Source organism: Pelobates fuscus, chromosome 5 (genome assembly GCF_036172605.1).
Source record: "Pelobates fuscus isolate aPelFus1 chromosome 5, aPelFus1.pri, whole genome shotgun sequence".
Classification (NCBI taxonomy): Eukaryota; Metazoa; Chordata; class Amphibia; order Anura; family Pelobatidae; genus Pelobates; species Pelobates fuscus.
Genome location: NC_086321.1, coordinates 215,657,556 through 215,680,411, shown reverse-complemented (window position 1 = coordinate 215,680,411; position 22,856 = coordinate 215,657,556). Strand labels below are relative to the sequence as shown.

General features: G+C 40.9%; 1 protein-coding gene across 1 annotated transcript in view; it reads left to right on the top strand.

Moving 5' to 3' along the window:
• Positions 1 to 4,529: 4,529 nt before the first annotated feature.
• GCNT1 (glucosaminyl (N-acetyl) transferase 1) overlaps positions 4,530 to 22,856 on the top strand; it is a 69,844-nt gene continuing 51,517 nt past the window's right edge. The window contains exon 1 of the mRNA XM_063455028.1: positions 4,530 to 4,788. The gene's annotated coding sequence lies outside the window, so the exon portion shown is untranslated. The remainder of the gene's footprint in view (positions 4,789 to 22,856) is intronic.

Here is a 22,856-nt window from a genome sequence, read left to right as displayed (position 1 = left end):
TGGCGTACACACAATCTATGGGGCCCCCGGTGCAAAACTGATCCATGGGCCTCCCCCGACAGACACATACATACAGACACACATACATACACACAAACACACATACATACAGAGACATATACATACACACACATACATACATAAATACATACATAGACACAGACACACACATACATACACACACACAAGACGCACATACATACAAAGACACATACAGACAGACACAGATACATACAAACAGACAGGCACAAATACATACAGACATGCAGACACATACATACAGAGACACACACATACAGACACATACATACAGAGACACACACATACATACAGAGACAGACACATACACACAGACACACAAACACTTACACACACATACAAACAAAAACACACATATACAAAATGTTTAAGTCACCCTCCTGTTTCCTACCTTTTAGGTGCAGGAGGGTTACTTTCCCTGGGGTCCAGTGGTTGCTCAGGCTGGTGGGAGTCAAAGTTCTCATTCTGACTCCTTCCTCTCCTCCTCCCGTGCGGGCTCTCTCTAATAGCTGGGAAGAGTGACGGGCAATCACTTTCTACCAGCTGTGATGTCATCAAAGGGGGCCTGGTCGCGCTGTTAAAGCCCCTGGAAATTCCTCTCCCTAACAGCATGGGCCACCCGAAGGGCCCCTTGAACGTGCAGCCCTGGCAGTTTGCCGCGCCGCAAAACATGGCGGCGTGCACCCGGTTGTAGGGGTACGCAAGGTGGCCAGGCCCCCTGGAGTGAGAGGCCCGGTCGACTGCGGTATCTAATAAGAGAGGTTTCTAACTTGCCTTATATTAATATGAGGTTAATTTTTACTTTCTCAATGTTGTGGTTGGCTATCAAGTGCTTGCCATCCTCTACATGGTTCACCTTCACACTGATGAGTTGTTGTTTTTTGAACTATTTGCTCACTGCGTGCTGGCGCGGTCAACTTGCAAATAGCAATTAAAATAACCATTTGCTTCTAAAATGCAACTGAACCATAATTTCTGAAAATTGGTGCTTTGTATGGATTCAGAATTCTATAGTTTGTAGATGGCTTGAATGCGAAAAGCAAAGATTTTCAACCAGACACCAAATGCATCCAGACGACTGGTGCAAATTTAGCTGGGCTGACCAAATTCTGACAAAGATTTGGGTTAGTAAAAAAGAGAGTTGCCATTCCAGTAAGAATTTGCCCTTTTTTACTGAATTTTGTCAATTCAGATAAAATCCAGTGTTAACCCCTTAAGACCGCAGCCAAATGTACAAGTTGTGAACCAAAAAAAATGTAAACAAACAACAGATTTTGACTATATGTCTGTTCAACAATAATTTACCTCTTTCATATTAAATGCACCCACACTTATTATATATAATTTTATTGAGGGGAAACAGGGCTTTCATTTAACATCAAATATTTAGGTATGGAACATAACGTAATATGAATACAATATAAAAAAATGAGAGAAAATACGATTTTTTAAAAAAAAATTCTTAGTTCTATGTGACATTCTAACTGTGAATGTCATAATACTGTTTGCTTTTACTGCAATAAAATACACATATTTGTATTCAGCGATGTCTCACGCGTAAAACAGTACACCCTATGTACAGGTTTTATGGTGTTTTGGGAAGTTACAGGGTCAAATATAGCATGTTACACTTTTCAGTTTTTTCACATTGAAATTTGCCAGTTTGGTTACGTTGCCTTTGAGACTGTATGGTAGCCCAGGAATGAGAATTACCCCCATGATGGCATACCATTTTCAAAAGTAGACAACCCAAGGTATTGCAAATGGGGTATGTCCAGTCTTTTTTAGTAGCCACTTGGTCACAAACACTAGCCAAATTTAACGTTAATATTTGTTTGTGTGTGAAAAATGCAAAAAACTAATTTGAAAGCCAATTTTGGCCAGTGTTTGTGACTAAGTGGCTACTAAAAAAGACTGAACATACCCCATTTGCAATACCTTGGGTTGTCTACTTTTGCAAATGGTATGCCATTATGGAGGTAATTCTTATTTCTGGGCTACTATACGGTCTCAAAGCCAACGTAACCAATCTGGCGAATTTCATTGTGAAAAAACTGAAACGCAAGCGTTATATTTGACTCTGTAACTTTTGAAAACACCATAAAACCTGTACATGAGGGGTACTGTTATACTCAGGAGACTTTGCTGAACACAAATATTTGTGTTTCAAAACAGTAAAAAGTATTACAGCAAAAATATCGTCAGTGTAAGTGCCGTTTGTGTGCGAAAAATGCCAAAAATTTCACTTTCCCTGACGATATCATTGTTGTAATACATTTTACGGTTTTGAAACACAAATATTTGTGTTCAGCGATGTCTCCCGAGTAAAACAGTACCCCCCATGTACAGGTTTTATAGTGTCTTGGAAAGTTATAGGGTTAAATATAGTGCTAGCAAATTAAATTCCCTATACTTTCGGCCTGGGTTGTTAGGCAGGTCCCGCAAATTGTAATTAATAAAAGGACCTAATTATGTAAAATTATTATATAAATATATATGTAAAATTATTATATATACACGTGTGTGTTTAAATATATATGTATATATATGCATATCATTTTTTTACAATTATTTTTATTTATATATAGGTATACATATAGTGATGTATACGTATATACTTAGGTATATACATATATATATTATTTCGTTCTACGTGTATTTTGATATCTATATATATATATATTAATATCAAAATACAGTTAGAACGAAATTACACACATATATATATTTTTAATTATTTTTAATTTTCAATTATTATTTTTTATTGTATTTACATATTTTTTATTATAAAATATATATATAATTATAATTATGTATATATAAATATTAAAATACACTTAGTGTATGTGTAAATGTGTGTCTATATATATATATATAAATGATCTAAGTATATTTTATTTGTAACTTTAAATTTATTTTATTTTTAACTTTAAGGGGTTAAGAGGGGAGGAGAGGGGCAGAGACAGTGTCAGCCAGTGATTTTACATCACTGTCTGACACACAGGATCAGTGATCACAGTGACTGGCTGTCACTGTGATCACCTCCTGCAGATCACAGTAATTGGCCACAGGGGGAGTGCCTGGGTGGCCAGGCATGCCCCCCACCGCGATCTGCAGGGGGATCCTGCCTGTAGTTACATGTGTAAGCCAATAGGCTGACACATAGTAACCTCTGATCGCAGTGACAGCCTGTCACTGCGATCAGATCGCAGGGAGAGGCTGTCTCTGCATTCAGATCGCAGAGACAGCCTCTCACTGCGATCATACTCTGCAGATCGCGGTCACTGACCGCAGGGGGACTGACGGGGGGCCAGGCATGTCCCCCGACCGCGATCAGCAGAGTGAAAATGCTGTGGCTCCATGTGTCAGCCGATTTTAAAATCGGCTGACACATGGTAAATACCAATCGCAGTGACCGATCGGAAGCTGCAGACCGCGGTCCCCAGGCACAGGGGGGCTGCCTGGGGGGCCAGGCATGCCCCCGACCGCTATCTGCAGCGGCCATGTGCCGCCGGCCACGTGGGGGGTAAGACCGTCCAGGACGTTCTATGCCGTCCTGCGCCGTTTAGAGCCGGCCAATTAAGGACGGCATAGAACGTCCTGCGGTCTTAAGGGGTTAAAGGACCACTATAGTGTCAGGAAAACAAACTAGTTTTCCTGACACTATTAATCCTTAGATCCCCCCCCCCACCCCTTCAGCCACTTGCCTTTATCCAGCACCGGGCTCCCTCGGCGCTGGTGACCTTTCCTCCACCTCCGACGTCAGCTCCCTGAGTGGGTGACTATAGTGGTCCTTTAAATGAATTACCCTGTGATTGTATTCTTCAGCATACCGTGTATAGGGTGTTTCTTCTTTAAATCCAAATTGTATTTTATTAAAATCTGAATTCCAAGACTTAGGCCAAAATGGTCGAGCTGTGACTATAGATCAACAAGAGATTTTCCCAGATCTGCTAGTTTTGCTTAAATTTTGAAATTCACATTTTAATTCACTACAATTTGGAGTTTAGTAGAGTGGTGGCTATTCACTTAAGTGAGAACTACTGAGAATTCAAAGTAAATATCAAATGTAAGGCCATATAGCCAAACTGAACACATATTGACTTGGAGAATTCTTCTAAATCACCTATTGTGACTTAGATTTTGAAACTCACTTAGTATTCCTGACGGTTCTCACTTTAATGAATAATCTTGCTTGTGTATGCTGGTACAAGCTAAATCTAGATTGTTAACACACCAGCTTTAACTGGACGTCGTACTAACACATGGAAACCCAATATTAGTACCAGTATTCCAAATGAATGGTAGCAACACAAGGTTCCAGAAGCACAGTGAGGCGTGCTACCCATTATATCCATGGGGTGGCGCTCACCTTTCACTTTTCTTAACACCATGATTGATTTAAAACAAACGTGCTAGACACGCTGAAATGACGCCACAGTAAACCCAGCCTGGCAACATGAACACTTTGTCACCCCCTCCTTGAGACCTGAGAAGTCCCTAGTGAGGCTCAAGGTGAGGAATTGCCAAGGAGGAGTTGCTGGAGGGGAGGTGTTTGCCCTCACTGCATGCATCGGATGGGGCTGGCTTTCAGTGAGAGAGTTTTGGGAAGCTGAGGCTCTGTTATATGAGATGGTAAGGGACTGGCTGGTTACCTTTCTCATCCTCATTATCATCAACACAGATCTACACACAGACTGGACGGTACCGGGGGATTGTGGGGGCTTCCCTTCATGGAGGTGCTGCAAGGTAACTAGGGTAACAGTAACTTTGTATCATTTCATGCAATGTCTGGGGGACCTCTGAATCCGCCCCTTTCTGTGGAGAATGGTTTCAGATATTCTTTTGGCTGGAGATATACTGCATTTATAGCATAATGTAATAATAATTTTATTATTTATATAGCGCCATCAGATTCCGTAGCGCTGTACAATATAATGCCTTATTTTAAATATTTAACATGTTTTACAGCATCGAACTGACGTGTCCCTGCACCACTTTCACATAATTCCTTATTATTGAAAATAGCTGATGAATGTTTATAATATGGTTTACACGGTCATTTTTGCATATGGTTTATACTTTAAGTTCAATTGTGAATTATCTTCAGTCCTGTCAGGCATTACAAGCAGCCCAGCCATTTCAATGCAAGTATAGGTGCACAGTCATTGTATACCTGTGCATTGTTTGCAGTACAGCCTTCCAGTGTAACGATGCTAAGCATCTAGGAACATATTGTCAGGTGGTTTTGTAAGAATGGCACACATTCCACAAAAGATCAGCTGGTTTTAGTCTGTTATATTGGGGAGTGTAAGGAACAACTGCATTCATTTTGTTTGTTTTAGCAAGTAAAAATGTGTAATTTTAGACAGAGAGGAAAAAGAAAATTGTTATTTTGGGAAGAATTTTAAGATGTTTCTTCTACTTTTCAAACACTGTGTTTATTGCAAAACTTTTAATAAGAAACTTGTTCGTTGTGTTGGGATGTGTTTTTTATTTCATTTTTTTCCCTACAATTCCCTTGTAATATTTCCAAATTATTCTACATATTAAAGTGATAATTGTTGGGACTTCAAAGTGAATTTCAAATTTAAGGCAAAAATAGTCAAACTGGAAATATTCTCCGTCTGCTTTCCTTCCAGTTCTATTACTTTGACTTGAAGTTCAAAATTCATTTTAATTCAGTGTTGGTATGCCTGTACTAGATCTAGCTCCAGTATATGTGGAATACCACAAATTAGTGCACACAAGCTAAGGAAGCTAGTCCGTAAAAGCAGAATTCACCTCAAAAAATGAAACTACATAGAGTTGAAAGGTTACTCCAGCTTTATTTTAACCCCTTAAGGACCAAACTTCGAGAATAAAATGGAATCATGACATGTCACACATGTCATGTGTCCTTAAGGGGTTAAACTTCCACAATAGTGCTATGAATTCATTAGTGGGTATATCTCTCTAGGATCAGGATTATCTAAATGGTAGATCCCTTCAGTTTCCAGGATCCTTTGCCATTCTAAAGGTATGAAAACCGTCAAGAGAGTTGTAGTTCTTTTGGGCACCCTGCTCTAGGTTCACCCTGATAATGGGTAGGAAGGCGAGCAGGGCTTTGATAAATGGCATTAGAGAGAGTGTGGTTAGGAGGTAACACATTTGTAATTCAGGCAAATAGAAGTGCTTCTACTAGCAGATGCTAGTAGCACGGCTGCAAGTGATGAAGGTGATTTACATTGTCAGCGAGCAGTGTATGCTGATGACAGGTCATTTATGCACAGAACTACCAGAGTTAAGTCATGTGTGCTTCTAAAAGCAGAAGTGGTCTTGAAGGTTGGAGTAACCCTGTCAACTCAACAGGCAGGCAGAACCTGGCCAGCTTTGCTATATTGTTTTATGTTGTGCAGTGCAAACCCAATTGATATCTCACAGCAATCTGATTCTAAGTAAGTTCCTGAATTGTTTTCAATTAAGTCATTTAAGGTTCAGTGCTTGGCAATTTCAATTCTTGTAAGTCAGTGGTGGGGAACCTTCGGCCCTCCAGATGTTTTGAACTACATCTCCCTTGATGCTTTGCCAGCATTATGACTGTAAAAGCATTATGGGAAATGTAGTCCAAAACATCTTGATGGCCAAAGGTTCCCCACCCCTGTTGTAAGTGGAGCTGCCCTGTGTCTACTTCTCTATCTAAATGGGGTTATTCCCTTAATTCAGAATTGCCATCAATTGAGACTTGAATTCAAACAATTTGTGATTTGGAATAAGTCTCAGTTTAGCTATTTTAACTTTTTACAATTTTTTAAAAACATTTTTAAACTTCTGGCAATTCAGTGTTTGTTTAGTGATGTCGCGAACATAAAATTTTCGGTTCGCGAACGCGAATTTCGGCAAATGTTCGCGAACCGCCATAGACTTCAATAGGCAGGCGAATATTAAAACCCACAAGTTGTTTCAAGGGGACTAACACCTGGACTGTGGCATGCAAACTCCGATCCGCGGCTGCATCTTGCAGCCGCTTAGTAGATATTATTATCGGTATTAGGGAGTTATCTATGGTATTAGGGAGTTATCTATGGTATTAGGGAGTTATCTATGGTATTAGGGAGTTATCTATGGTATTAGGGAGTTATCTATGGTATTAGGGAGTTATCTATGGTATTAGGGAGTTATCTATGGTATTAGGGAGTTATCTATGGTATTAGGGAGTTATCTATGGTATTAGGGAGTTATCTATGGTATTAGGGAGTTATCTATGGTATTAGGGAGTTATCTATGGTATTAGGGAGTTATCTATGGTATTAGGGAGTTATCTATGGTATTAGGGAGTTATCTATGGTATTAGGGAGTTATCTATGGTATTAGGGAGTTATCTACGGTATTAGGGAGTTATCTACGGTATTAGGGAGTTATCTACGGTATTAGGGAGTTATCTACGGTATTAGGGAGTTATCTACGGTATTAGGGAGTTATCTACGGTATTAGGGAGTTATCTACGGTATTAGGGAGTTATCTACGGTATTAGGGAGTTATCTACTAAAAGGCTGAAAGACCTAAATTGGTCTTTCAGCCACATTTACTAATACTAAGTAAAGATTACTTAGTATTAGTAAATTCTGCCCCTACTCGCTATACCGCGAGTAGGGGCATGTCTAGTAAGCAGTGATCAGCCAGTGGCTGCTCACTGTAAAAAAAAACACACAAAAAAAACCAACCTATTGGCTCCCACCCCTGTGCGACGGGTGGGGGCCATAAATTACAATGGGGGGGAGGACCTACTGTCCTCCCCCCCCCCAGCCCCCACCCCTGCGCGGTGGGTGGGGGCTATAAATCACAATGGGGGAACCTAATGTCCTCCCCCTGGCCCCCACCCCTGAGCGGCGGGTGGGGGCCCTAAATACTAAAAGGGGGGGGCCTAAGGTCCTCCCCCCTGGCCCCCACCCCTAAGCGGCGGGGGGGGGGACCTAATGTCCTCCCCACCCCTGAACGGCGGGTGGGGGCCCTAAATACTAAAAAGGGGGGGACCTAAGGTCCTCCCCCTGGCCCCCACCCCTGAGCGGCGGGTGGGGGCCCTAAATACTAAAAAGGGGGGACCTAATGTCCTTCCCCCCCCCCGGCCCCATCCCCTGAGCGGCAGGTGGGGGCCCTAAAAAAATTTCCCCCCCCCCCAGGTGACTAGGGGTCCCCAAACCCCTAGTCACCTCCTCCCCCCCTCCCCCCCCCAAAAAAATTAACCCCCTACCTACCCCGCTCACCCTAAAAATAATGAGGGGGGGGACCTGTAAAAAAAAATAAAATAAAACTTACCATTCGATGTTTTCTTTCTTCTTAATCTTCTTTTTTCACCCCCAAAAAATTCCAAATAACTTTCCCACGCTGTGTAAAATGACACAGAGCACTCTGGTGGATTTCAAACCAACCAATCAGAGTGCTGTGACAGGTAATTGTAGAGACTTACCTGTCAGTCTCTTCATTTACCTGTAAGAGCACTCTGATTGGATGGCTTAAACCCACCAATCAGAGTGCTCTGAGCCTAATTGCAGGGCGGGGCAAGGCTTTATAAGCCTTCCCCCGCCCTGCAGAGCTCAGTCTGCACGGAGCCCTCGCCGGGTGAACATGGATTATTTTTTTTGCACTCGTGATTTTTTTTTTTTTTTATTGCGTCGGTTATTATGGTTTTTTTATTTGGCCTTTTTTGGGGCTGAAAAAAGAAGATTTTAGAAGAAAGAAAACATCGCATGGTAAGTTGTTTTTTTTTTTTTTTTTTTACAGGTACTTAGTTAAAGGTCCCCCCCCTCTTCATTATTTTTAGGGTGAGGGGGGGTAGGTAAGGGGTTAATTTTTTGGGGGGGGAGTGACTAGGGGGTGACCTTAGGTCCCCCCCCACTTTTTTAGTATTTAGGGCCCCCACCCGCCGCTCAGGGGTGGGGGCCAGGAGGGAGGACATTAGGTCCCCCCCCTTTTTAGTATTTAGGGCCCCCACCCGCCGCTCAGGGGTGGGGGCCGGGGGGAGGACCTTAGGTCCCCCCCTTATTAGTATTTAGGGCCCCCACCCGCCGCTCAGGGGTGGGGGCCAGGGGGGAAGACCTTAGGTCCCCCCCTTTTTAGTATTTAGGGCCCCCACCTGCCGCTCAGGGGTTGGGGCCAGGGAGGAGGACCTTAGGTCCCCCCTCCCTTTTTAGTATTTATGGCCCCCACCCGCCGACCAGGGGTGGGGGCCGGGGGGAGGATCTTAGGTCCCCCCTTATTAGTATTTAGGGCCCCCTCCCGCCACTCAGGGGTGGGGGCCAGGGGGGAGGACATTAGGTCCCCCTCCTTCTTAGTATTTAGGGCCCCCACCAACCACTAAGGGGTGGGGGCCGGGGGGAGGACAGTAGGTCCCCCCCCCATATCATTGAGTATACATTGACAACCCGCCCCCACCCCCGAGCGGCAGGTGGGGGGGTTGTCAAAGTTTACTCAATGATATGGAATAGGGGGCGAGCACGAACAAGCGATGTTCGCCAGGAACTATTCGCCAGCGAACTGTTCGGGACATCTGAAGTGATAAACCACTCAATGTTTGTAAACTGAACATTTGGCAAAACACTTAAAGGACCACTATAGGCACCCAGACAACTCAATGAAGTGGTCTGGGTGCCAGGTCCCTCTAGTTTTAACCCTGCAGCTGTAAACATATTTACACTGAGGGTTAATCCAGACTCTAGTGCCTGTCTCCCTGACAACCACCTGAGACCGCTTCCGCGATTCTCACTGTGAAAATCACAGTAAGAAGATGCTGACGTCCATAGAAAGCATTGAGTAATTCTTTCCTATGGGCGGTATGAATGTGTGCGCAGCTCTTGCCGCGCATGCGCATTGGGCACTGATATCAGCAGGAGGAGGAGAGTTCCCCAGCGCTTAGGAAGCCTGGCGCTGGAGAAAGTTAAGTGGTTGAAGGGGTTTTAACCCTTTCAGCCCAGCGGTAGAGGGGCCCAGAGGGTGGGGGGGACCAAATGACCCTATAGTGCTAGGAAAACAAGTTTGTTTTCCTGGCACTATAGTGCTCCTTTAACTCTTATGTTGAATATGTATATTATATTTTATTATATTAAGTGGATATGACTAGGACAACCCTGTTTATCCATTTTTAGGGGACACATAAAAGAGCAGTCTAATACAATCGGATAAGTAATTTTATCTGTAGTTCCTTAATAGTTAGATTTCTGGGCCCCTCATGGAAAGGGACACTATAGTCCCCAGAACAACTACAGCTTAATATGGTTGTTCTGGTGAGTATAGTGAGTCCCTGCATTTTTTTTTATGTAAATACTGCCTTTTTATCCTTTTTTTTTTTTTTTTTTTTTAAATCCTTTCCCTGAGGTCTAGTGGGCTTCTCTGATCTTCATTTTCTTCCTGCACTGCTCCCAAGAGCACCCTTTAGTGATGCTGGGGACGGAGTGACGTCATATCCCAGCTTCCAGCATCACCGCAGTGCAGGAACACGGAACATTTCAGCAGAGTATCCAATTGATATTCCTTATATTTTAACCACAATATTTTTTTCTCCTTTTCATGTTAACTGTCATAACTTCATTCCAGTGATCCTAAAGAACCTTTTGTTAATTGTATTTCTACACTAGAGGACAGAGCAAATTGAACACCCCCAACAGGAAGAGTGTGCTTTCCTGACACACTCTAAATTGCTGCTATGTTCGTTTTACCCCTAAGTTAAATATGACACACAAAGCAGGTTTAAACTACAAATCCTGTGATTCATTTAAAAATGTATGCAAATATGTGTGGTCAGTCATTAATGGCCTGGTACCGAATTCATGGTTTTTTTTTTTTTTTGAAGAAAAATAATCTAGGAATACAAACCTACATTCTTAACAATATAGTGTCCCACAGGCTCATGTGTGAAGAGTTTAAAACCCTTTTTACAAGCATTAATTCAAGCGCTGAAGCTCTGTTGTCATTGACCTGGTCCAACCTAATATTAAAAAAATATATAGAGAAACCCCAAATCCTTTGTAGTTTATCAGGAGCTAGCATGTTAGTTATGTCCCCTCTTGAAAGTTTAGGTTGTTGCTTAAGGACACTTATATTGTAGTGTGTCAGCCAAATCAGTAGACAGGAGTTGAGCGGACACCTGGATGTTCTTGAACCCGAACCCCATTCAAGTCAAGGGGGACCTGAATGTTTGGGCACAAAAATGCCTCTAAAAAAAGTCCTGGAAAGGGCTAGAGGGCTGCAAAAGGAAGTAAAATGGGGGTAAGAGTAGGACAAGTGCCCTGCAAACAAATGTGGATAGGGAAATCACTTAAAATAACATAATTAAAAATACAGCTTAGCCATAAAATAGCACTAGATGGAATCTTTGATTTTAGCTTTGGAAGAACATAAATCAAAATCTAAAGCATGGCTGTCAGAAGGATCACCAGAATTATCAGTTTGAGAGAGGGTTGGAATGCAAGGTATTCTCTTTCATTGTTCAAACTGAACTCAGCTCCTGATGCATGGAGAAAAGGCCTTCACAAGCCTCTGCTATTGTGTACATAGTTTATACTAAGTGACCTATAGGTTGAGGAGGCGGTGGAAGTGGAGGAGGAGGAGGAGGAGGTAGCCAACACTGTTTATGTTTTTTTTTTAATTGGGGTAGCCCCTAAAATATTGGGACATGTAAAAAAGAAAACTCTGTTCCGTAGAGCGACTGACCTGTGCGTGCTGCAGCTGAAACTCCACTATCGCCTGCTGCTCCTCGCACAGTCTCTCCAGCATGTGCAAGGTGGAGTTCCACATTGTGGGCACGTCGCATATGAGGCGGTGAGCGGGAAGGCCAAAGTTACGCTGCAGCGCAGACAGACGAGCAGCAGCAGGGTGAGAACGCCGAAAGTGCGCACAGCCGCTACAGTGAATGTCACATCCTGTTTCAAGTTGCAGATCAGTCTGGTGATGGCTTCTAGTATCCAGCACTCTTTTTACTGAAGCTGCATCAGGGTCCTGGTATGTGGCCGCACAAACGCTGGTGCTCAACACCAGGAGGCGTGCGGTTACCCTGCTAATCCATTCTACACTGTGACTCCTAACTTCAACATCAGGCATACTGGGTCCTGGTCATCCGACCACTGCCCAGACAGTGTCTGGGTCCCGGTCACCGGACTGCGAAACTGAATGGCTCGTTAAATCTGTTGTGGTTCCTTTTATCGCTCCATCTGTTACTTGGATAACTGTGGGAATTCTAAAGATAATACATGCCGACGAGTGCTAGGGGACGGCCGCTCCACTTTTGCACCCTGCTCCCTCTTGTGCTGTGCTGGTGCCTCTGTGCGACCAGCGCCTCTTCCTCCGAAATTGCACACGTCACTCACGTGACCTTGATTCCATGTGGGGTCTAGGACCTAATCATCCTCCACATCATCTTCCACCCACTCCTCAACCCTGCCCTCCTTGCCGGTCTGCATACTGCAGAAAGCCACAGCAGTTGGCACCTGTGTTTTTCCAGCATGTAAACTCTGCAAAGGACATATGGGAATTGTTTTAGAATTGTACCCAGGCAACAGTTTTCCCTATAAACTGACCTCTCAGTTTGACTTGTGAGGGTATTGCCCCCAAATTACAATATTGTTATATTGGTATTTGACGGTTCTATTTGACTGTCAGATATGAAGTGCAGGCTGCAAATGTACTACTTGGCACCCAAAAAAATTTGAATTGGTCAAACTGCGCTGTAACCACAGTATTTGACGGTTCTATTTGACTCTCAGATATGAAGTGTAGGCACCAAATTGACTTTTTAGCACCTTAAGAATTAGAATTTTTACAACTGCAATTTAAGCACAATATTTGACGGTTCTATTTGACTCTCAGATATGAAGTGCAGTGCAGGCCGCAAATGTACTATTTAGCAGCCAAATAAAATTTTAATGTTTAAAACTGCTATGTCACAGCACTATTTGACTCTCAGATATGAAGAACATGCCCCAAATTTACTGTTTAGCACCAAAACAATTAGAATTTTTACAACTGCGCTGTAACCACAGTATTTGACGCTTCTATTTGACTCTCAGATATGAAGTGCACCCCACTAATGTACTAGTTTGCAGAATTCTTTTCTAATCTGTCCCTGAAAGCGGCAACATCCTCTCCCTACACTAATAAGAGCTCATGTGTCGTGCGGCGCTATGTGACTCCAGCTTATATATAGAGGCTGGGTCACATGCTGCACTGGCTAATCACAGCCATGCCATTAGTAGGCATGGCTGTGATGGCTTCTAAGGGCACAAAAGTCAAACGCTTGTTGATTGGCTGCCTTGCAGCCTTTCAAAACGCGCCATTAAATTGCCGAACACCGAACTTCAACCCGAACATACAGTGATATGTCCGTGTTCCGGTCCGGAGTCCAAAAAACGTAATGTTGGGTACAAACCCAAACTTTACAGTCTGGCTTCGCTCAACTCTAGACAGGAGTTTTGGCTGTTAAATATTATAGTACTAATATACAATGATCCAATAGTACATAATGTCATTTCATTCAGTTAGACCATTAAACAGGTCTTAAACTAGCCACAGCTGATGATCTGAGGACCTAGAGGAAAAAATAAAACTGGTCCATAGTGCTCTCTGTTTGAATATGTATTATAAAGGAAGACTGTTTAAAAATAGTTATACGAAGAAAATGAAAAGAATTAACCTAGGGCCAAAATGTAGATATCACAAGGTAGAGGGCACAAAAAAGGGGGGTAACCCCTAAATGGGGAATATCATAGAGAATAACCAAGAAAAATAAGAAAATGCCATTCTACCTGTGTATGATTTACTGAGAAGATTATAGGCTTAAAAAGTAACTTTTAATAAATAAATCTAAAATAAAAATATATTGAAGAAAAATAATAATATGAACAGCAGGAGTGAGTGGAGACTATACAGCGAGTAAAACTCTGTGACTTCTTATACAAGCTGTAAAAGTGTATACATAATAACACTAGTGCTGAAGCAATACTGTTTTGCTACAATATAACATCAGGGTATTCCCAAGTAATAGAAGTGATACTATATTATATATCACTAATAGCTGTAACAACAGGGGGGAGATAAGACAACTGCTAAACCAGTGCTGTCAATAGTTAAAAGATTTATGGATAGGTAAATCCCTGCATAATAGTACAACTAGTGACATGGGTTAACTCCACATACAATAATTGATAATGTTCTATGGTACTTAACCTCAGAAAGATCAAAGATAATGGTTCAGCTAAGACAGATTTTTGACAGATGGCAATTATCCAGTTAAATATCACAAAAGCTGCCTAGATCGTAGCAGCGTATTGATAATAAATAAAGGTTTCTGTCAAGCAGTGAAGTGAAAAATAAGGGGTTGCTGACCTGGCTCCGTTTTTTCTGCAAGATACCCAGCAGTATATTCTAGTGTAACAACGGCTGCCTGCACTGAATGATGTTATCTTATGCTTGACCACAGTGGAGCACAAAGTAGTAGCTCACCTGTGAAGGACTGCTGACAGGCAGCAGTTAACCGGTTAAAAGTCACACAAGTAGCCTAAGTGCTAGCTGTATCTAAATAATAGGTCAAAGTGTAAAGAGAGGGTTTGCAAATGGTTTTGAACAGGTTGCCTAGGTAGTAGAAAATATACAGACAGTGACAGAGGAAGGCGTATAGAATAAAGATTCCTGAGTCTTGTGCCTTCGAGGGCACCCCTTAATAAAATGCCTGGTCTTATCAATCTCCCCCCATAAATGTAATAAAGGAAAACGAAAGAGAAATAAAGTATGTACAGAGTACATAAAATTAAATTAGTGTTAAGAGTCTCCAATATGCACTCCTGAGATGCTGGACATGAAAGAACTTGATGTCGGTAATTTAGCAATTGATAAGCAGAGAGTTAGGTGCCGACACCAATAATGTGTCCGTATGTGTCCAGAGCCCCTGACGTGCACGTTTTGCCAGTGAAGCTCATCAGAGGGGAACCAGATACAGGCAAGTATAGGAGTATTTAAATCATAAGCTCTCAATTGATTGGGAGATTATCAGGATTCTGACCAATAGTAGCTTGGGGAGGGAATCTCAACCATTAAGAAATAATTGACTAATTAACCCTATGTTTACCTGAATCTTATGGTTTTTTTTTACTGAATATTAAAATGAATAATTATATAAAAAAAAAAGTGGAAAAGTGTAAGTAACAGTGGTTATCAAAATGACAGTAATGTCATTATTTTAACTTATATGTGATTAACAATAGTGACATAGTTAGTTGAACGAACATAGCAACATTTATCTGCTAAAATATTTACTGATTAGTGGAGATATTTTAGTGGATTCCCAAACTTGTTGACTAAAATGTAACATTAATAAAAGTTTTTAGGATTTTAGGAAAGAGAATGTTTGTAATAGACCTAAATTAATATTGATAATGAATAATTATGCATTTATTTGTGAATGAAGGGGGTAAAAATAAATTCTTCATTTAGTCCTAAGGGGGATAAGGTCTTACATTCATGTATCCATCTGGATTCTTTCCTTAATAGGGTGAGATTAAAATTACCCTTTCTAGTGTTCAGGTGGATACGTTCTAAAACCTGAAACGTAAGATGAGATGCATCCGAGTTATGGAAGTTCCTTATGTGATTGGAGACAGGAGTGGAAATGTTTAGGTTTGAGACGGAATTCACATGTTGTAGGATTCTCCTTCTCAGTTCTTGGAAGGTTTTTCCTATATATTGTAGTTTACAGCTACAAGTAATGATGTAAACTACTTTTGTGGTGCTGCAATTAACAAAATCATTAATCAGATGTGTTTTCTGCGTATTGGTGCATAACACTGATTTTGATGGTTTGATAAACCTACATGCCTTACATTTCCCACATCTAAAAATTCCCTTTGTTTCTTGTAGCCATGTCTTAGGTGATGGTTTTGGTTCAAGATGACTATGAACTAGCAGGTCACGCAGATTGTTAGCTAGTCTTGCTGTGATACTTGGGAAAATAGAAAGATTAGTGGCCACCTCTTTGTTGTGGGTGAGTATCGGCCAATTGTCTGCATAGATTTTTCGAATGGGATTCCATAGTTGATCATAAGGGCCTATGCATCTAATTGTAGGTTTAGTATCCTTCACTTTGTAATTTCTGAGACTAGTTGATCTGTCCATACTAGAGACTCGTTGGAATGCCTTTTTAAGGATTTTGTTTGGATAGCCTTGCTTTTTGAAGCGAAGCCTTAGGTTCTTAGCTTCTTTTATAAAGGTTTCTTCTTTCGAGCAGTTTGTTTGCCCTCAGGTATTGCCCGTAGGGAATACCTGCCTTGAGTTTGTAAGGGTGATGGCTGTTCCAATGTAAGAAATTGTTGCACGAAGTAGGTTTTCTGTAAAGTTCGGTATCTACTTCACCCCCTTGGGATAGATTAATAACCAAATCCAGAAATTCTAGTCTGTCCTCACTGATGACATGAGTTAGTTGTAGGCCAATAGTGTTGATGTTCAGTATCGAGACAAGTTCCTCGAACTGTATTACTGAGCCAGTCCAAAATATCAGGACATCATCAATGTAGCAATGCCAACTAATGATGAATTTATCAAATCCTGTCTGTAACGTATTTTTCACATTGTGGCTTCCCACCACCCTAAATACAGATTAGCGCAACTAGGGGGCACAAGCACTTCCCATGGCTGTGCCCCTAGTTTGCAGGTAGTAGGTGCCGTTGAACACAAAATAATTGTGAGTTAGTATAAAGTTCCATAAGGAAATCCTTTTGGGACGCTGTGATTTTGGATGATTTTTCTAAGAAATATTGGGTGGCTTCAAGGCCTACTTTGTGAGGGATGTTATTGTATAACGAGACTACATCCATACTTGCTAGAAGAGTGTATGGGGGGACAGTGAGATTCTCAAGAGTGAGTAATGTCTGTTTAGTGTCCTGAATATAAGATGGAAGATTACTTACAAATGGGTGGAGTATTTTCTCCATGAATTTGCTCGCTTGTTCTGTGAGTGAGTTATTATCCGAAATTATTGGTCTTCCTGGTGGATTATTTTTGTTTTTTTGAATTTTGGGTAAGCAATAAAGTCGCTACCATAGGTGTGTTATTTGGACAAATAAATGTAAACTCATCTTGAGAGATTATCTCACTATCTCTTGCTTTAGTAAGTATCAACTTGAGAGTTTTCAGGTATGAAGCAGTAGGGTCATTTGGAAGCTTCTCATAGCATGTGGTGTCAAAAAGGTGGACCATAAACATTTCAATGTATTTTTCTTTTTCCATTAGTACAATATTACCTCCTTTGTCAGATTGTTTAATTACGAGGTTGGGGTTTGATCTCAATTCTTTTAAAGCACGTGTCTCTTCATGTGATAGATTATTAATTTGTATAGGTTTGTCAGGAGGGAGTTGTTCAAATTCATTACATGTCATTTGAATAAAAAGGTCAATGTTTATCACCTCTTTAAAGTTTGGAGTGTACCAGCTTTGTGGTTTTAGATTTGTGAGAGGTGGGTCTTTGTCTTGATCGTCCAGTAACGTGACTAGTGTTCTCAAATGTGGGTAGTCTTCTGGTGCTACACCCATGTCCCTGGTGAGTAAATTTCTTTTCTCTTATGTAGAGCACTCAATGCCAACTTTCTACCAAATAGGTTAGTGTCTTTTAACCGGTTAAATTTGTCAGTATTAGGTGTGGGTACAAAGGAGAGCCCTTTGTTTAGAAGGGACAGATGTCTAGTATTTAGTTGAAATTTGGATAGATTTATGACTTTGTTTTCCGTGGGAACCATTAGAGCTGCTGCTTTTAACGATTCCTGTTTCCCCTGTAGAGAGACAGGAAAAAAATGGGGAACTTCCATAACTCGGATGCATCTCATCTTACGTTTCAGGTTTTTGAACGTATCCACCTGAACACTAGAAAGGGTAATTTTAATCTCACCCTATGAAGGAAAGAATCCAGATGGATACATGAATGTAAGACCTTATCCCCCTTAGGACTAAATGAAGAATTTAATTTTTACCTTCATTCACAAATAAATGCATAATTATTCATTATCAATATTAATTTAGGTCTATTACAAACATTCTCTTTCCTAAAATCCTAAAAACTTTTATTAATGTTACATTTTAGTCAACAAGTTTGGGAATCCACTAAAATATCTCCACTAATCAGTAAATATTTTAGCAGATAAATGTTGCTATGTTCGTTCAACTAACTATGTCACTATTGTTAATCACATATAAGTTAAAATAATGACATTACTGTCATTTTGATAACCACTGTTACTTACACTTTTCCACTTTTTTTTTTATATAATTATTCATTTTAATATTCAGTAAAAAAAACCATAAGATTCAGGTAAACATAGGGTTAATGAGTCAATTATTTCTTAATGGTTGAGATTCCCTCCCCAAGCTACTATTGGTCAGAATCCTGATAATCTCCCAATCAATTGAGAGCTTATGATTTAAATACTCCTATACTTGCCTGTATCTGGTTCCCCTCTGATGAGCTTCACTGGTGAAACGTGCACGTCAGGGGCTCTGGACACATACTGACACATTATTGGTGTCGGCACCTAACTCTCTGCTTATCAATTGCTAAATTACCGACATCAAGTTCTTTCATGTCCAGCATCTCAGGAGTGCATATTGGAGACTTAACACTAATTTTATGTACTCTGTACATACTTTATTTCTCTCTCTTTTATTAAATTTATGGGGGGAGATTGATAAGACCAGGCATTTTATTAAGGGGTGCCCTCGAAGGCACAAGACTCTTTATTCTATACGCCTTCCTCTGTCACTGTATATTTTCTACTACCTAGGCAACTTGTTCAAAACTATTTGCAAACCCTCTCTTTACACTTTGACCTATTATTTAGATACAGCTAGCACTTGGGCTACTTGTGTGACTTTTAACTGTGGGCCTCCTCCTCTCGTGAGCTCCGATATTTTCATAGCATTGCCGTGGTAATCTGCAGCAACGCCCTAAACTCCGGCTCTTGTGGACCACCATGGTTGATGATCAGCGTGCTCCCTATCTCTCCCCCTGCAAGGTAATAAAGGGAGTGGGAAGTAAATGTGTAGTTTTTTTTGTTTGCTTATTTTATTAAATTAGTAAATCTAAATTAGAAGAACATATACTATTCCAGCTAAAGAGGTGGCGTTTTGTCGGTCAGGCAGTTCTTCAAGGGGAAATGAGTCTGACAAAACATTGCATTTAAAAAGTGCTTGTACACCGACTGAACCAGCCTAAACTTGTTGATTGTGGTTTCACACAATATTCAGTGGATTCAGCATGATCTCTCACAAGTTGCCTGTGGTTCAATTTGATATTATTAGATAGCTAGGTAGATTTATTTGTTACATGGTATTGCAGGTGCCCTCGAAGGCACAGCTTAGATCTTATGTTACCTGGGTTGTTTGTTTTTTCCTTTTCACAGAACCTTCAAGCTATCTTTTAGTCATCTGCAGCTTTTTGAAAAAATTCTTTCTTAGACTTTCTCTATAGCCAGTAGCCAGCTCCTCATTTCTGACAGTTTAATGGACTGTCCCGTGTACACCCCCCGCCCCCCTTTTTTTATATCTCTATCTCTATCTCGGGATTTTACCTTCAAGGCACTACAGAGAATATATTGCCACTACTGACACAGCTAAGGTCAGCTAGTCTGCACTACTCAGCTTCTAGAATTCTGCAATGATAGTGATATGAAGTTAGCACTTTGATACATCGTATCTGACTTTTGCATACTGTTAGATTAAATAGTTCTATATTGAATCTATTTCCTACAAATTGTGTGTAGTGTGCTGCATTTGATAGAGGTAGATCCTCTCTATCTGTTGTTTTTACAGATTTGCTTTAATTTTGAGTTTACTAATATTTCATTATACTTTTTGATTCTACATAGCCATTATAGTTGTGATCTATCGGAATTGTACAATAATAAAAGTGAATTGTTAATCTCTGTACCACATCTTGTTTAGAATAGTATATGTCCTAGTTTAACTCATGTAAAATTAGCATTACCCCCTTCTACTATCCATGATCAATTCTACTAGGTTCCTAACTTTATTTATCTATTCAATTCTGAGCGGGGACCCACCGAAGGGCAGGCTATTTCAGCTGCTGTCTGTCCTCAGTGCACTCTTGCAACTTGTTTTTTGCTCTCCACAATTTTAAAGGGTAATCCAGACGTGGACCCCTTGCTCACGGTGCCTAGAGAGATAACAGCTATGCCTCACTGATGATGCCTAACAAGGTTGAAACGATCGTCTGGGGTTGCTGTATGTCTCGTGCAGAGAGAACTTGCTGGCATTTTGGATCTGGACTGCTCATATGGGTGGGATCAGTCTGATATGCTTCAGAGATATTCTCTCTGTAATGGCACAAGATGAGCTAAAACCAGCTTGAGTTCTGAGTGGGGTCCCACCGAAGGGTAGACTATTTCAGCTGCTGTCTGTCCTCAGTGCACTCTTGCAACTTGTTTTTTGCTCTATTCAATTAGTAAATGAATTATGTAACCCTACCCTTCCCTTATATAAATAAACTACACCCCCTGCACTTACACACTATACTCCTTATATTAGGGATCGACCGATTATTGGTCTGACCGATATTATCGGCCGATATTCGGTATTTTTGGCAATATCGGTATCTGCCAATAAAGATACCGATTATTGCCGATCAGGACCGCCAGGCCTATGATCAGCCTGGCAGTCCTGGATGGCTTCAGCAAGCTATTACTTACCTTCCCAGCAGCTCCCTTCAGCTCCCCTGTCTAACTCTCATGAGTCCCGCGGCCATCAGAGTGTTGCTAAGGTTTACCATGGCATCACTCCACGTGGCACGCAGGCCGCGAGAGTTGGACAGGGGAACTGAAAGGAGCTGCTGGGAAGGTAAGGAAGCGCTTGCTGGGCCCCCTCTGCACAGTCCACGTCACCGGACCACCAGGAAATGCCATATCGCCCTTACCTGGCCAAGTAATATGCAAGGGGGACGACAAAAAAACTCTAAAAAAAAACAAAACAAATGCCCCTCCCCCCAATTTTACACACACTATATATACACACACACACACACTCTGCATTATATATACACACACACTCTGCGTAATATATATATATATATATATATATATATATATATATATATTCCTTCCTCTGGTACCCTGCACACACACTTCCAAGTACAGAAAATTGCCGGGTGCAATATAGCCATATCCAAAATATTACAAAAATTAATGGAAATAAGACTTGCACTCACGGTCTTTTAAGGATAAAATGTTTCTTCTTTATTCCAAAATAGTTAAAACATGTTAGTAGTCATCAACGTTTCAGCCATCGTCCGTGGCTTTCATCAGGATCAGTTCAGCACCGTGTGTGTTGAACTGATCCTGATGAAAGCCACGGATGATGGCTGAAACGTTGATAAAGAAAATTCCTGCACTCAACTCCCATCACTACTGGGCGGCTGCAATGACTACAGTACACATCAGCCCCAATACATAGTAAAAACCAAAGAAAAACCTGTTACTTGCACTCTCTCCATGTGTTCCCTATTAAGGGTTAATAATGTATAGGGGTGTATATAAAAAATACCCCTTTCTGTCTCATTAGAGATTTTTGCCAGAGGCTCAAGGAAGCAAGGTGAATGGTTAGAGTTAGGACCCACCTAGGGGGGTCTGCCTTGATGTGGCAGGTGGGCTCAACCTCTCATGGCCATTGGAGGTAACTAAAAGACCTCCATTTGTTTTAAAAATACATAGGGATAAAGGATAGAGCGCAAGTAACATGTTTTTCTTTGGTTTTTACTATGTATTGGGGCTGATGTGTACTGTAGTCATTGCAGCCGCCCAGTAGTGATGGGAGTTGAGCGCAGGACTTTTCTTTCTGCAATTATATATGCACACACACTCTCCATTATATATGCACACACACTCTGCGTTTTATATATATATTTTTATATATATATATATATATATATATATATATATATATATATATATATATACTACACAAACACACACACTCTGCATTATAGACTCACACTCTGCATATTATATATATATATATATATATATATATATATATATAATTATACACACACACTCTCTGCATTATACACACACACACACTCTGCATTATACACACACACACACACTCTGCATTATACACTCTCTGCATTACATACACACACACGCACACACAATCTGCAATATACATGCGCGCACACACACACAATCTGCAATATACACACACACAATCTGCAATATACACACACACAATCTGCAATATACACACACACAATCTGCAATATACACACACACAATCTGCAATATACACACACACAATCTGCAATATACACACACACAATCTGCAATATACACACACACAATCTGCAATATACACACACACACACAATCTGCAATATACACACACACACACACACACACAATCTGCAATATACACACACACACACACACACACAATCTGCAATATACACACACACACACACACACACAATCTGCAATATACACACACTACACAAACACACACACACACACACAATCTGCATTATATATACAAACACAGACACACACACACATGCTCTGCATTATATATATACAAACACAGACACACACACACACACACACACACACACACACACACACGCTCTGCATTATATATACACACACACACACACACACATGCTCTGCATTATATATACAAACTACACAAACACACACACACACACGCTCTGCATTTTATATATACACACACACGCTCTGCATTTTATATATACACACACACGCTCTGCATTTTATATATACACACACACACGCTCTGCATTTTAT